Genomic DNA, 17,014 nt, shown 5'->3' with positions numbered 1-17,014 from the left:
TAAATTGAGATGAAAACCCATCCCTGCCTTGTTAATATAACGCTAAGCCTTTCAGTCATTATCTCAGGGAGACAGAACGCGAGGGAGGGAGAGCTCTGAGTAGGACCAGAGTGCGGTCGATAATCGTTCGCTGCTAGCTTTTATCATCAGGCCTTTACAAGCTTCAGAAATGTATTTGTCATCTCAATCTGGTGATAAGAGTTTCATATTCTGAAAGCCAAGGCTTACTTAAAATCAAACAAAACCCCCAAATGACCAAAAATCAAGATGCTGACATAAATCCACATTTATCTAGAAATGTGCCGTTGCGACATCCGACTGATTTTAATAGAGCACATCACAAACGTAGGCTACTGCGACTGACTGAATCAATACGAGGCGTTCTTCTGACGTTATTTATCCCCGTCCATGGTCATTGGTACACTGCAGTTAGTGATGACTGATTAGTTTGCTCATGATATGTCTTGTATAACATAAAAAACACAATTTGGACAAAAAAAACAACTTGAATTTTATTGGAGGGGCTCTTTAAGGTAAATATCAATTGGATACCAATTAAAAATGAATTGGGTGAGCTGGAAGATCCTCCAGATTAAAAGATAAAAATTGTCACACCCTCTTGAATTCTCATAGAAGACGCTGATCGGACGCCCCCATTGGGCGGGACAATTGTTACAAATCACACCTGAGAAATATCTGTTTTATGTGACACTGCTCTGGTTGAGGTTTGGGGAAAGCTCATGATTTTGGTTGGAGAAAAAAAAAGTACTCTGGTAGGGAAACGTTGTGGTTTGCATTAAAATGACCACTTCTTTAAATAAAGGGGAACTTTGTTGTCATAGTTACAATAATGTACACAAAGTAAAGCTTTGTGGAGAGTCGTGGTTTAAAGAAAAAAACCTTTGTCAGTCTGAAACACGAAGTGATCAGTGGTCTCTTGTGATGAAGGCTCATGATTTGACGCATCCATCCATTCAACCTCTCCCCACGTGAACTATGTCGCTGTGTCATAACTCCACCTCGCTTCCTCCTTTGCTAATCGTCACTTGACTGCAAACATATGATGTTTTAGGGGAAATGACTGATGCTGACAGGAAACATGCAATGTCACAAAACTGAATGGAAGGCTGTATATCTTATTAGCAGATACAAGCTTTCACGCGACAGAAAATCTTCCTGTTTAGAGTCGTTTTCAGTATTAAAGAGCTAACAATCAATTTAGAGACATTTAAAGCAGGTTCCAATTTGTTTTCAGGTTTGCTCATGAGGCATCCCAAAACTACTCCTTTAAATCAACAGTGAGGCAAGTGCTGATTTCTTTTAACTACAATTTCTGTTAATTAAGCCAGCGTATCTGCAGAGGCTCCTTTTTTGTCTGTTCCTCCATTTATTGCAAATAGCTCCGACTTTGCATCAGACAGCGTTCTTGGGAAAAGACTTCACCCAGCACAAGATGCTGCAACCGATAATCTAAAACTGGTTATGGATTGAATCACTGATGTGTGGATAAAATCCTTAAAGATCATTGTTTTAAGTCCAGGATTGATTCCTAGAATTTAAAATACTGACAAAAAAAGGGATAGGATGTCACCCAGTGCAGAGGAACAGGCACACAGGAGCCACAAGAGCCAGCAAAAAGTTCCAAACTGAGATATTATTGTAATAGAGAGTGCACAGTGGGGACAAAATGAAATATATAACAAAGACGGATCGAAAGAGGCAAAAAGTCCTTTTCGCATGGGACTAATTTTACTTGGGCGTATCGAGTGATTTGTAGTAATTGCGGGGCTCGATGGTGGTTTTAATCCACAGGGAATCTGCTGCATTTACTATTTCAATCTCGCCCGTGTCATGAAAAATGGAGGCCGATGGTGGTGGGATCAATGGAGGAGAGGTTTTGAATAGAAAGACCAGAAACTTCACACTTTGCTTTGCTGAATCAGGATATGACAAATTGTAAAAATCCTAAGATATTCAGAGCACGAGGTGCGACAGTTAACGGTTTATGAGGTAAGGTAATCATTTTGGTTAAACATTAAATCTAATGACTGTCTGGAAAATGAAACTGGTTTGGAGCAGTAACTGTAATCCCACAGACGTTTGGTAACATCTGCAGCACCAGGCAGTCTCGGCTCACTGTTTTGGTTTGCTGGTCCACATTGTTGAGTCACTCCGGCTCTCACCGACCCCCGCATATTAAACCGTGGGCAGCTGCTCTCGGCTCTCACGCACGCACAAGTTGATTGTCGGCTTCCTGCCCAGCGTGAAATGGTGGAGAGCCAGACTAACTGAGTGGCTAGTGAGCACAGTCAAACATCCAGGAAGCCAGAGAGCCAGATGTTTTTCTCAGGAGCTGGCGGATGATACTGTGGAGGAAGTGCCAGTGAATATTGGACTTCATTCAACAGGTGGTGAGAAGGAGAGCCACAGCTGAATGCCTGTGTTGCCTGCTTCCTAGAGGATGTGTAAGTAATGTCTGGCGATTGTATGCTAACATATTAGCCCTGTGATAAATCGATAGTTCCTGAAGACTTGTTGCTATGAGTTGCTTTCGGAGAATTTCTGCCCACTAAAGATTTTTTTTTTTTTTTTTTAATGAGATTTTGAACAAATCTTGGTCTATAATATAGGAGACAAACTCACTTTGGTCCAAGCCTCTGTCGTTGATGTCCACTGGACTATATGCACATGAGTGTGCCCATGCACTTTAATGCCATACAGCGCTGAGAGGAAGCACTGATGTGTGACAGAATTGCCTGACGGCTGGCGATGTGCTAGCAGGCCGTATCAATGGAAGTGTCTTCCTTGCTTCCCCTAAATGCGCTCAGACAGAGACAAAGACGGAGGCTGCCGACTGAATCCCTGAAATGGACAGCCCTGGGACGCTGAGTGAAAGTCAAACAGTTTAGTGCAGAGTAGTTAGGGGCTGTAGCTTCTGTCTGCCTGCTCCATTAATGGAGAGAGTAGAGCAGGTGAGTGCTGCAGTGGTGCAGAGGATGGCATATGCCAAGCTAGAGGGGTGAGACTGGCACAGTAGACCCCCTGCCTTCAGTGTCATCTGTCACCATGGTGAAGTAAATGTGTGTGCTAGTGTATGCATGTTTGCATGTGTGTGTGTGTGTATGCATGTTTGCGTGTGTGTGTGTGTCTGTGTGTGTGTGTGTGTGCTCAGCAGGGTAAGGAGAGAAAGTAAGATGAGGGGGAAGGAAGAGGGCAGAGTAGAGGGCAGAAAACCTGGCAGAGTCTGAACAGAGAGACACATCGCTTGCAGCATTGAGGAAGGTAGACTGGAATAATTGATAATCCAGAGCTGGCAAAGGAAAAAAGAATATAATACCAATATATATGAAAACACGCTTATAGATATCCAGTGTTTTCATTTAGATCATGCTTTTTAGCTGTAAATATTTATTGAATTATTTATACCATACAGCAAAAAAAAAGAACTCGAGGTGTAAAGTTTTGACTCTGCTGCCCACTGTGGCCCAAACCCACCATGTGAAGCCGGAGTACATCTTCTCTCTCACCCCATCCTCTCCTCCTTCACTCACTCTCGAAGAAGCATTTTGCAAAAAAAATTTAGAAAGACAGACTGAAACAGAGTGTAATAAACATAACAGCAGCAATGGATTAAATCATTAGCAGATGCCATGTTTTCAGCAAAACAGCTCTAAAACCCAGTGTACTCTACCTCTCCAGCACCAAATTGCAAAAGCGGCTTATTACGATCCATATTTATGTTTGTTGCTAGATGGTGACCTCAAGTGGCTGAAGAGGAGGAAGTGAGGAGAAGTTGTACGACTCCATATGGAGGAAGTTTGGAATGGACTTTCAGGTTATCAAGCTGAGGACTTCATTCAGGACACCACTGTTCGTGTCTTATGTGAAAAGATAAGTTGCTCAGCCTACCCTTCCCTTTTAAGTTACTAATGTAGTAAAGGTACGTCACATACATAGGGTAATGTAAGCTACTTAGGTATCAGGTATGTTTGTAAGAGAAGTGACAGAAGTGACGTTGGGATTTCAGCCCAAACCACAATGTTTTCCTAAACCAAACCAAGTTGTTTTCACGCCAAAACCTAACCAATGACAAAGGTCCGGTATGTGTGTTGCTGTTACGCTGCAACGATCATGTTGTCTTAGGAACTATGTTGTGTTCCCATTTTTTCAGCTTCCCCCCAAGGGGCCAGATAAAATTGGGTCAGATAAGGGTTGGGATTTTACTAACAATGTGTACAGACGCTTTGTAGTTAAGATGAAATAAAAACTGCCTTTTTAACCCTTTTACATCACATCCCTGGTCATATTGTGCACATATTTAACAATATGTTCCAAAAAAAAAAACCCACAAAAAAATCTATCTATAATCTATATAAGATTCATTAGTCAACTACGTAGTTACATCGAGCATTTGCCGCTGTGTTTTCAGCCACCTCAAACCTTTTTCTGTTGGCTAGGATGTATTCACTCTGAGGAAAATGGTATCTGTGACAGCTCCAGATTCTGCCTAAGACATTTTGGAGCATACATCTTCCTCTCCCTGACAGATTCCTCCAAACGTTATGTCCCACCTGAATGTCCTGTTTCATTCGGAAATACGTCACGACACAGAAGCTAGACACTCTCGAAATGCTGTTTCAATGGGGAATACAGGATGATTGTGTTTAAGCACATACAGTATAGGCTACAGAGTTAACTCACAAATACAGCGAGAGTGTAATTTAGTATTTTTTTCCCCACCCACTTCGTAGCAGCATCTTCACCTATTTGAGTAGGTTACAAGTCTAACAAAAGTCATTGTCAGTAAATCTGCATTATTCTGTCATCGGCATAGCTTTCGCTATCACAAAGCCGGCTGATAAAAAGAAAAAGTGCATTCAGCAGAGCAGAACATCAAGAAATCACACACACTCGAGCACAGAGCTACCAGGCTTTATCATTGAAGTAATGCAAGCAATTTCCCATTTTATTTGTTCTTCCCTTTTCTTTCCTTTTTGATGACAAGCTGCAAATCCGGGCCCTTACACGACATACAGTCTTTTTCAGCTCATAACACCTTATAACCCCCTCTTGAGTTCCAATTTATTATCCAGCTGCAGGATGAATAGAACTTGAGGGACTTAAAACCTATCATACGGCCTTTCTTCCTTTTGTAATCACGCTAAAAAGGACACGGCTCCGCGACGAGGTACTTGAAATCAATCCCGGCTCAATGTGAGCCCAACATGCATAGAAACATTAATACATTTATTGTGCCATCCGTGTTGTGGATGTATCCGTGCACGGGCTTTTATAGCTGGATGATAGCATCTGAGGATGTTTGTTTTCCTCATTAAAACACACTTTCTAATTCATTTGCCAACTTAATTTTCAATATAAATTTCCCATTAGCTTCCAATGCATCAAAACAGAAGGTGATCAAAATCTGTGAGTTAAAAAATGTGTGTTGGTCTGATGAGTCACTTTTTAACCACATGTAAGGGTTAGGGGAGTTTGGTCCATCACAGATGCTATTAAAACTGTCTCCCTCTCAGCTTTGTAAAGGCCTCTTTTCACCTCCATCACTGCGCTCGGAGACATTTTGTTCTGACTATAGAGGCTTCTGCCTCTCGTGTCTGTCGTGCCTATTTTTCTTCTTTCATATGCCTTCTTTACTTCTCTTTTGCCGCGAGGCACAGTATGTCATCGGGCAGAGCAGGTACTGCTGACAGGCTGTGACGTTCAGGTGAGAATGCACAATGGCCTTGCAGGTCACTTTTATTCATTATCAAGCTGAGATCAGGGTGAAATATTCTGCACAGGTGTTAATATGTGTCACCTGAGTTGTCACTGTTGAGCTTCAGTCAAATCTCCCGAGCTTAAGATAAATCAGTCTGCCAATAGCCAGATGAGCTGATCACTTCTTCCAAAATTACTTGCTCTGCTTTCCACCTTCCCCAGAGCTCTCCTGTTGTGCTTTGAAATTATCTCTCTGGATTTTTGATATGCTGCTTTCAGAGATAATGTAACAATGTGGCTCTATTAAATTGCTTTTGCTTAAGACTTGTGGCACTGGTCACTGATCGTAAATCCACTTTTCTTGGCACCTGGAAGTCAAACTGACATGATTGCTTTTAATGCAATGACATTAGAATAATTGCTAAGAAATCCTTTGTGTTCGTTGAAGTTTTTATATTTACATACAGTACTGTATTGTGTATCGTGTGGGTGATGACTTCACTTCCAGCCAGTGGCCACACAGGCAGTTAACCAGTTGGCAAGTCAACATGGTCAGCACCTCCCAGTGTTACTCTGGATTATGTCACTAGGGGTGCGTTTGTAGATAGCCAGTCCTCCGCACACTTGTAGTATACTGTTCAGATATTCGAAGCACTCTCGGAGCAGCGGAGCATAAAAGCATTTTGCTATTCATGAGCGGTAGAAATAGCACTCCTAACTAATAAAGCAACTGTGGACTGATGAGGTGAATTCACCAAATTGAAAAATCAACACACATGCTTGGATATCAACCAAAGAGGCATCGGTTGTTGTTTATGTGTTGTGTTGAAACGCATTATTTAGCTTGCGTTACATTAGAGAAGCAGCCGTATTGATCTCATTTGTTTGAACTGAGTTGTCGGTTAATGTTACAGATAAAACAGTAAAACTTTTAAGTATATTTGGCGTTAAGTTGTTTATGTTTAACTTTAACTTAAGCTACAAATGAGCCGTTTGTTAATTCATGCAGAGAGAGCACACTCTACTTCAGTGAACAGCCCTGCTCTTTTCTAAATGTGGAGCATCAGATGGCGTTTATGAAAGTTTTGCCCAGATGGGTTTGGTTTTGCAAGACGTAGCAGTGCATGGTTCAGCGAGCTCCATGACTGTCTCAGCCGGTGCTCTGAGTGCACGTTGTTTCTCAATAATTTGTGTATTTCACCTCATCTGCATGGAATTCAATGAAGAACTGAATGTTTTTCAGGTATGTAAAAGCATATTTCCACTTTTCATTTGCAGTTTATTTTAGGTTTAAGCAGTAAAAGCTACTTGTCTGGATTAAATTAATAAGTGAGCATTCACTTCTTGTATCACACTGGACAGAAGTAGCGATGATTGCCAAAAATAAATATAATCTCTGTTTGACCTAAGTGATGAGACCCAATGCAAGCCGATGACGACCTGCATCAGGCACACAAAACTCTGTGTGACACAGTACGGCAAGTCAACACCAAGTTTTTAGAGAGCCCAGTGAAGTAACAGGATCACTTCATGCCATGAGCTCTGACAGTAAGGTCAACTGCTGTCAGCACATCTGGACATTTGAAAGAGAAACAGCTAATGCTAACCAGACCTCCTTCTCCGTTTCATATGGAATGATAGTACTGAGCGTGCAGGCTTGCCAAATAGTCGGCAGGTGAAACTACTTACAAAAGAGTAACCGGTGCAAACGTTAAGCAAGCTGAGCTAACTGGCTTCCATTTGAGTGATAGAGACACCATTCACCCTGTTACAAGACACTGGACCATCAACATGATTCTGATGCTGTTATTTGAAGGTAAAAACGTGACATAATGTTGCTTTAAATTGTTAATTTACCAATATTATGTGCTGTTGAAGAGTGTTTGTAGACTGCACGGTCAGTAGGCTAGTGCACCATGGAATGAAACGGCATGTCTCGAAACCAGTTTAACATAATTTACAGCCAAATAAAATATGAAAAAATTGAGCACTGCATAACTCACGATCCATCTCTGAGCATAATGATGCAGCACAGTCTCCATTAAAAGCAGACAGAATTACAAGCGAACTGGGCATAGCAGGGAAATGCATCCCGCTTGGATGGAAGACCAGCAGTGCATCTTGAAGCTAAGCTTTTGGAAGCAGCCACCCAGAAGTGGTGCCTGAAGCTAGAATTATACTGCTTCACTCTCACAGTCAATCTTAACTATGGGGAAATGGGCACTTGGCCTCCTTAAGCAGGCTCAGCGTCCGACACCTGCTGCAGTCTTGGGTTACAGGTGCATGTTGTCCCTTCAGGGCATTAGTAAGCAGCTCAGACCATCTTCCAGGCGCGAGGGCCTGGGAGAGACAGCGATGAAGCAAATGGATGTCAGGAGTTATCTGATGGACTGTAGGTAGTGGTGGATACATGTTATGAGATTAGTGGATGTTAGGAATTGCATTTGACATACAGCCCAGTTATTGGGAGCTGAGAAGAACACGAAATTTAAAAAGATATCGCTCAACGATGTTAAGACTCTAAAATGTTTTTTCAACAGCACGTTAAATGTTATATTACGCTCTTATCCTGTGATGAGCAATTTACTTTAGCACACCCTGGAAGTATATTAAGCATGTCAGTCTCGAGATTTCTGTCACAACGCAATCAGCAGAGCACTGTGATGAAGTCAATACCTTCAAAAGAAGACATCTAACTGCAGAACCTTGAGCGAAATTCTTTCAAGGCAGCTTTTTCATCGCCTGCCTTCCCTGAGAGGAGCTTTTCACAGCGAGCGCTAAGTGCTCGGGACTGAACATGAGGGCCATCATTCACTGACGCCTTCTGCCAGAGCCACTTTTCACCATACTAAGTCAAATTCCAAGCAGCATTTTGAGAGTGTCAAGGCCCTGTGTCGTGTTGCTTCAAAGACAATGGCCCAGAGAAGTCCTGGAGAAGTCAGATTCTCCGCTATTATTCAGTCACTCAGAAGACAGTGCCGCTGAGCGTTTCTGCTGTGGCAGGACTTTTCTGAAAGCACTGGGGGGGAAGAGGACACAGAACAAGATCAGTGAACAGCTTCTGCTTTCCCAGGGAGGAGTTTTCCAAAGGTCACAGTGCCCATTCACACACCAATTTACATTGATCAGCACTCTCCACTGTTGTTTATGCACCAGGAGTTTTGCCCAGAAACCCCGCCATAAATCAACCGCGGGCCGAAAAAAAAAGCCCTTTTTCGATATGAAGGCGGTGGCAACGATGGCTGCAGCAGGAGCTTTCGCCTGACATATCTCTTTGTGCTGTTCGACACCGTTTGGTTTTCCCTCCCCAAGTTTAGTTTGCATTTGATGTAGATCAAAGCACGGCACACTTCACAAAGAATCCGGCTGTGAATTCTCGGCGGTCACTTGAAAGCGCTAACAAAATAAATAAATAAAGAGGGAAGATAAATTCTACTTGACATGTATTCAGTCAGTCTGTTTCAGCGGTGTGGAGCTATTTGTCTAATTAATATATCAATGTTCGGTAGTGTAGTTGGGGTAAAGTGGATAATTACTGTAATGACTCAATCAGGTTTCGCCCTCTGTTTTGCTTGGAGAGGCACCTATGTGTCTTTTTCTCCTTACCCCTGTGTACCTTCAGTTGATTTCCCAGGATGATGGATATTAGACTTTCATGTGTACCACAGTGAGCTGAATATATACATAACACACACATAAGCCCATGAATATGGAAATTGTGCAAAACAGGTGGTGAGTGGCTACAACAAAGTTAGGTTTTCCCTTGTAAATGTAACAAAACAACCTGTCGCAGGGAACTCAGTCGGTACCACGTTGAAGGACGAGTCTGGCGACACAGAATTGAGCCTACTAGTGTTGCATGTCTAACCAAAGACTGATATTTCTTATTCCTCTGCGATAGACCTCCAAAAAAGTGATTAAAAACACTTCAATGAGCCTCACTGTTTCACTGGGAGACGTGTTGCTTCATTAGCAGTCAATCTCCCAAACACAGTCCTGCTGCCGTCAATACTTACTAGTGAATCAAATGTGTATTCATTTGCAGCTGGAGATATTCCCCAACAAATGCACTTTTCCAATAAGGTCCACAGTCATGCCAGAGGCTATAATTAAGCACGTTGGTGCTTTGAGCGAAATGCTCTTGTAAGCATGCTCACAGTGACAAATTGATGATGATGGTTAGCATGTATGATGTTTACCATGTTCATAATATAAGTTTAATGTGTCAGAATTGTACAGCAGAGACTGATGAAAATGTCATTAGTTTTCATCCCGTTTGTTTGTTTCTTTGTTGGTTGGTTTGTCAGCAGGATTAAACAAAAACTACTGAAACTTTGATGGAGGATGAGTCTCAGGCCAGAACAGACCCTATTAACTTCTGATGCAGAGTCAGAAAAAGGGCTTCAGGAACTTTGTTTCACATTTCTACAACATTGTGAGGCTGCTTTTCACAATTTTTGTTCATTTCTCAGGGGATTTATGTATGGATGAAAAATTGGGCATATATATATATGTGACTGGAATCAATGAGTGAGTACAATTTAATGCAGATTTCCATGTATGTAGTCATAAACAAAAGAAGTGGACAAATTACAATTTTAACCCCATGATGGCGCTAGACGAACAGTCAGGGTGTCACCACATTAATCAAACTGATTACAAATATGATTATGATTATAACTGATGATAGATAGATAGATAGATAGATAGATAGATAGATAGATAGATAGATAGATAGATAGATAGATAGATAGATAGATAGATAGATAGATAAGACCAATTTTTAGAGATCCTCTTAGAAATTAATGTGTTTGCAACATAGACAGGGTGTGGAGGGCGGACTACTGTATTTGGTGATAATAGTCTCTCATGGGATCTGTTTCCAATAATAAAAATGTAATTTATAACACAACCATTACCCTTTTACTCAACAATTTTGTTAATTAAAGCAAAAACATTGTTTCCAGAAAAGGTTGCCTTTTTTTTGTCGACAGGTGGCCCACCGCCATGGTCCTGATGCCAAAATAGATTATTCTGAAAGGTGATGCAAGTTTGCAAATGCATGATAATGAGATTCACACTGAGTTGCAAATCTGTTTGCTTCAGAAATGTCAGTAAGCGACGTTATAACAGCTGCTGACTCTATCAAACACGACAAAGCATCCGGTCTCAGCATGCATTTTTGCTCCAAACTGTTTTCGTATCGTTTGAGTAAATGATATTACAGTACAATCTAAAAATTAGAACTCTGATTAAAAATGATCAATGTCTATCAAGCGGGGAATCATTTAGGGAGGTCAAAACAGATGGAGGGAAACGGCTGGAGGAGCTGGGAGAAAGAAGATGTCGGCTGAGTGATTGAGATGCAGAGCAACGGGGACGGACAAGTTGAGAAGCTGGGTGATCTGCCATTGATTGGCACTCTCATAGAGCCAGGCCAGATCCCCCCATCAGCACTGAGGAGTTCGATTGAGAGAGTAGCGATGAATGTTCCCTCGTGATCGGCAAGAGGAGGATGTGTTTAATTAATGGGTAAAACAAGGTGTACGTTAAGAGGATTAGGCAGGTGCAGGGCAGTGTTGGCAAAAATGTGACTCTTGTACACAAAGTGTAGAGCAGCTTGCAGGGTCGACAATCAATACAGTAATTACGGAAGTGTGTGATAATCACACAGAGATGTTGATGACAGTCCTACTTTGATTAATGGTTTTGCTGGGAATCAGTCCAAGAGCAAAGCAAATGCGCCAGAACTGTGACATTAACAGCATAGCATATCCGGTGTACGACTGTTTAAATGTGTATTGATGGACCGTGGTAAATTGGTTGAGAGACAGCCAGCGAAATGAATGGCAGCGCCATAAACAATCAAACATTTAATTGTACATTCCATTCCACTTAGCAACTCGGTTGGCTGAAAATAATCAATTTTAAAAGCCGGTGTGTTAAATCTCAGGAGTGCAGAATCTGTTTTTGGATAAATTTAATGCGCTGTAGACTTATCACCATCATGTTGTAACCCCTTAATACTTCAACTGTGCACAAAAATGATTGCATTTCTGAAACCCCCCTCTCTGTATCTCCCTTCACCTCTCAATTCAATCTCTTATTTTCCTCTCCTTCTTTCTCTCAAAGCATTACAAACACAGCAGAAACCTTCTGAGAAAATACAACATGGCACAGATTGATTATGGGTCTCTGCTAATACATCGGAGACCGCCACATTGTTCGGATGTTCCTGAGCGTTGAGGGGGAATGGATAAATCTACCAGTATATACTTGTCTGATTGCACTGCACAAACAGCTGACGGTAGCTTCTTATTCTGCAGCTTCTTTGTGAAAATCTGAATTAAATAGTGAAATGTTTTTTGAATCAACACACTGAAGAGAATTTACTTGCGATGAAGCGCCTATACGTTTTTGTACATATGTCTGGCTGTCAATCCGAACGGTGCTTATCAAGTCTCTTTCATTTCTCCATCAGTCAGACATACAACACTGCAGCACTTCTTCAGGGGAAAAATGTTTCCAAGCAACTGCTGCAACAACTTACTGAGAGACAGCTATCAAAGAGATAGAATGAAATCACAACTCATTCGTGTGCAGGGCCATTTAGCTGCTTCTCTAACACCGTTCGAGGGTTAACTTGAAGGAATCGATATCTGCCCTCTCCCGTACTTGTATGGATGTTTGTTATACAATGATGCAGCACTGAAGTTAATGGTACAAAACAAGCGAGTGAATGTTTAGTGCGCCTTTGTAGTGTTGAAAGCCTGATTCATCATTCGCGGGATGTTTTCAGATTGGAGTTCCAGGGTTACAAGTATATACCTGTGGCAGAAACCATCTCTTTGGTTGCATTAAACTGAACCAAGGATATTTTTTTCAATATTAGCGTTCATGTAAGGCCTCAAGAGGTAGTCACATAAGACTGTGTCAGGATACTTTAGATACTTTATTTGTAGTAAGACATAGAATTCTTCAGTAGGCCATGAATATGAGTCAATATAGTACTCAGATATTGAGCAAGTTGTCCTTCTCTGTTGAAACTCTCCATGTGTTGCTGCTCAGCAGAGATAGATTCATCCATTCCCTCCACTCATGCATCTTTTATTCTGATATTCAAGGATTATACCAAGGTTTGCAACCTTGTTAACTTGTTTACTATATTGGTTTTGAAAAGTTACCTGCAGGAGGATGGTTACGTGAGTAGGCTCAGTCTCCAGATACATTACGTGTACAACAGATACAGGTTGCTCATTGCAGTGGCTGGGTTAAGTTTTTCTTTTAGGGATAGGAATCCTAAACTTTATAACACATTTTTCCAATTTTGTTTTGACTCTTTTAGATAGAGTTGACAGTTCCCTTTACATATTTTTTTCGCAGCTGGGTTGGCTCTGTAGCTCCAACCCTATCACCAGACCAAGACATCAAATTTGGATGAAATGTGAAACTCCAGAGTACTTCCAGTAACAATCTTTGTATGTCCAATGCCAACATTGCTTTCTACAATATCTGCACATGGGTGCTGCAGTCTGCTGAAGGTCAGAGACAGATAAATAAAATATGAGTATGATGGAAACTAAAACATTTAGTGAATGTTAGAGTAAATAATGATTACAGTTGATAAAAAGGCATTACTTGCAGGTCTGTAATGGGATGCAAGATCTTGTTTCCTGCGTGGAAGTCAGACGGCAATACGCCCACACCACCGTAACCTCCAGGCACTTACTTTCCCCCTGGCTACATCTAGGGCACGCTCCTTCCTGCATTAGTACTGAACATTAGCCTCGGATGCAAGTCGTGATGTGCAGAATCGCCCAGTGTAAGCACTAGAGATGGTGGGCTGGTAGCTCTGACATGACATGTGACAAATTTCATTTAGTGATTTTGGTGGGGGTGATGCAGACTAATTTATCAGGAATTAGTTACTCAGGTTATCTATTTTAGGCCCATTGTTGTTTACTTTTCACCTATATTATTGTTGACCTAAGAATTAATGTTGGCAATGTACGTTTCTGCATTTCCTGATGTTGCAACTTTATGTTTGTTCAGGTCCAGTTTTCAATTTTATGTTGGCACAATGCTGTGCTTATGCGCTGGTTAGGTTTAGGCACAAAAGCCACTTGCTTTTAGTTTTGGGGAAAAGATCATGTTTTGATTATAATACCCAGGCAGGAAATTGTCCTGAGACCTTGTTAAAAATATCCAGCAGTGTCATGCTGACAAATATTGAAACCCAGTCTCGAACTGGGGTCACTGGTTTGACACCAGCGACCTCTCTTTCCTTTCAGCTGTAGAAAACTGATTGTTAAACATCAGCCGACTCTGGGATGTTCTGATATTGTTACTACAGATATGAGCTCCGTTATATCCAGAATGATTGATTTCCAGTGTTGAAGTTATTCAGTGGATGCCAGCATTACAGAATAAAAAATATCAATTATACAAAGTGTCTTATTCTTTAATAAATGTCATCATATTTGGATATTTCTCAAAAAACTAAATGAACAAAAAGCATGTTGCTCTTGGCGGCTTTTTAAAAAAAAAGTTGTTTTGGAACAAATGGCCCAAGATATAGTCATCATAGCTTCACAGCTGTTTCTTTTTTATGAAACCGTTGTTTGGGAGGAAATCTCTTCGGGCCTCGAGCATCACACGACTTGTATGTGCACCTTGTAAATTTGCCCACACTGCCAAAATCACCGCAGCTCAGCTATGTCCCCGGGTTCTTTGGCTCTGCCCAGTCGACAAATGTGATTGTTCTGCTGCCAGAGCCGCTCTGTCTCTGAGAGTATTTGTATAACTAAAATTACAATCTGTAGTATATACAGGCTTTATGTACACATGTTAATGAAGCAGTCAGAGGCAATACATATCGTTGCTACCTTCTACAAATGGTGTTTTGGAGATGTAATTACAGCTGCAGCTGTTAAAATACAAGGTATTAAAATGTTTGAGATCAATGTGAAGGCCGGATAATTTGAATTGGAGTGCGTCACAACCATCCTGACTGATTGGTAATCTATCCCCACAGTACTGTACATCAGTGCTGTGGTGATGATACACTGCTGGCTGCCAACGTAATATCTTATGCACGGCACCAATTCTGCAGCACAGAATGCTTAGCAATGCCAGCCACATCCAATCAAGACATTGTTCCACACCTCTGCGGAGGTTACCAAGTAAGAGGACAGAGCAAAGGAGCCCCATTTGTAATGAGTCACAGTGGAATGCAGAGCGGGGTAGATAGAGAAGCAGATAGAGGGGGAGAAAAAAGAGCAAGATTGGACTGGGTGAGTTAGCGAGAGAGGATTGGAGGATTGCGTCGACGATAAGAGACGGCGAAATCAATTCTCGACGAAATGAGAAAGATTGATTTGGGAGTGAAACAAAAAAAATAGTGACAAGGGGCAGGTATGGGGCAGGAAGGAGGGAATGAGAAGGAGGGGAAAATGGAAAGATGACAGCGAAAGAGATTTCACTTAAAGGTGACTAAAAGTGACAGGCCGTCAAAATTGTAAAAGAGTACGAGACCCATTCTTAATGCGCACACATTTAATGTGTCAGTCAAGGATAAAGCTGTTTCAAAGTTTATTTTTTCCTTTTAAGTTGCAGTTGAAGTTGAGGTTATCTACTTTAGTCTAATTCTTACTTTGATATCTGAAGCACTGCCTTCACCTATTAATTCATTGGCTACTTTATTTCCACTTCATCCATCTATTTTCTTTCTCACCATCTCATAGTAATTATGAGTCCCCAGTGGTTGTTTGGATGAATGGAGAAGCCCACAGAAGCAGCAGCATTCACTCGCCTCCTCTTGGCAGAGCTGCTGGACTGTGTGGGCTGCTTCATTTTTATATTACTTGACACTGCGCGTCCTTGTTTGATTTTTAATTTTCTTAACCGTAGGAACCTTGGCGAGGCAATTATTAAAATCTTTCAGAACCTTCCAGATGGCCTAATACTTCGTCATGGTGAAATTATAAATACATTTATAGTACAATAACTGTAGATTTATTAACTATAAAAAGTTGTGCACATACATTTCTGTAAAGGAGTTATTGATTTATACATATGGTCTTTATTTTTGACCCAAACCCACCACCGCAGTTTTTGACCTCAGCTGGCGGTCACACTGTCAGACACGAGTGCAGTTTGCATCAGCTAAATTCATTATTGCAAACGTTAGTGCTGTGTGTCAGTGTGTCTGTCTGTCTGGCCCCTCGCTCTCTCTCTCCTTCACTCGTCCATTTACTCTCTTTTTACACCTCAGGCAAAAAGCGAGGTTGCTATCCTCATTAACCTCCCTGCCTCTCTCCAGCTCACCTCGGGCCAGCCCCACCTTAAGCTGCACTCATTACTGCTGAATCAAGCTGGGGAGACGGAAATTGAAGCTGGAAAGCAGGGAAAGTAAGAAGGGGATGGACAAATAGTCGGCTGCAGAGGGAAGACGTTAGAATGGGCGACGGAGAGGGAAATATAAAGAGGAGGGAGACAACAACTGGAAAAAAAAAGAAAAAATCAAAGACGGGCAGAGAAAAGGAGTGTTTCACTTTAGTGTAGTTAAATGAAAAAGGACAAAAGAGACAGACGACAAGGGGCAGACAATCCATTAGGGAGCTGGAGAGTGGCTAAGATGATGTGTGAGCCAGTCATAAGCAGACAAGCTCAAAGCTTAAAACTATGGCACTTGGCATGGTTATCCATGATAGATACCTACCTTCTGATACCAGTTATTCATCAATGTCACATTTCTGTTGGCTGAGACTACCAATTCAGGCCGTATTTCATGGCCTCTCCTATCTTTTCTAAGGATTCTGACTGGACTAATCTCACCCAAACTGCTTTGGTGGACTCATGCTGCTGCAGCCTTATGGCTGAGTCAGAGTTCAATAATCCCTACAAACGCATCATTGATTAATGAGTTGCTGCTTAAAGTGCAACAGTTATGGATACAAATGGATGCAAAAATACTCTTGATGATAATGAAGCGCAGTTTTTTTCTCCCCAACACTGAAAAGTTCAGCTTTTTGCTGCCTGTTTGTTACAAGATCTATGGGATATGCGGATGATTAATGGCGTTGGGAATGCTCTTGAAGTACGATCATTAAGAATTTTTTTAATTAGTAGGGGATGGTTTGCAGAGTGAGACGCAGCACTTATTCCCATGCTGAGGGGAAAACGACAGAGCTCAGCAGCAAAGGCCTCCTCGTGGCCAGAAGGCAACCAGCGGACGCTAACTAAGGCACTGATGTGACATGAAACACGAGCGGGCCGATCCAACATCAGTCTGTAC

Source organism: Pagrus major, chromosome 17 (assembly GCF_040436345.1).
Source record: "Pagrus major chromosome 17, Pma_NU_1.0".
In the NCBI taxonomy this organism is placed as follows: domain Eukaryota; kingdom Metazoa; phylum Chordata; class Actinopteri; order Spariformes; family Sparidae; genus Pagrus; species Pagrus major.
The sequence above is the reverse complement of the archived record's forward strand: the minus strand, read 5'-3'. Positions refer to the sequence as shown.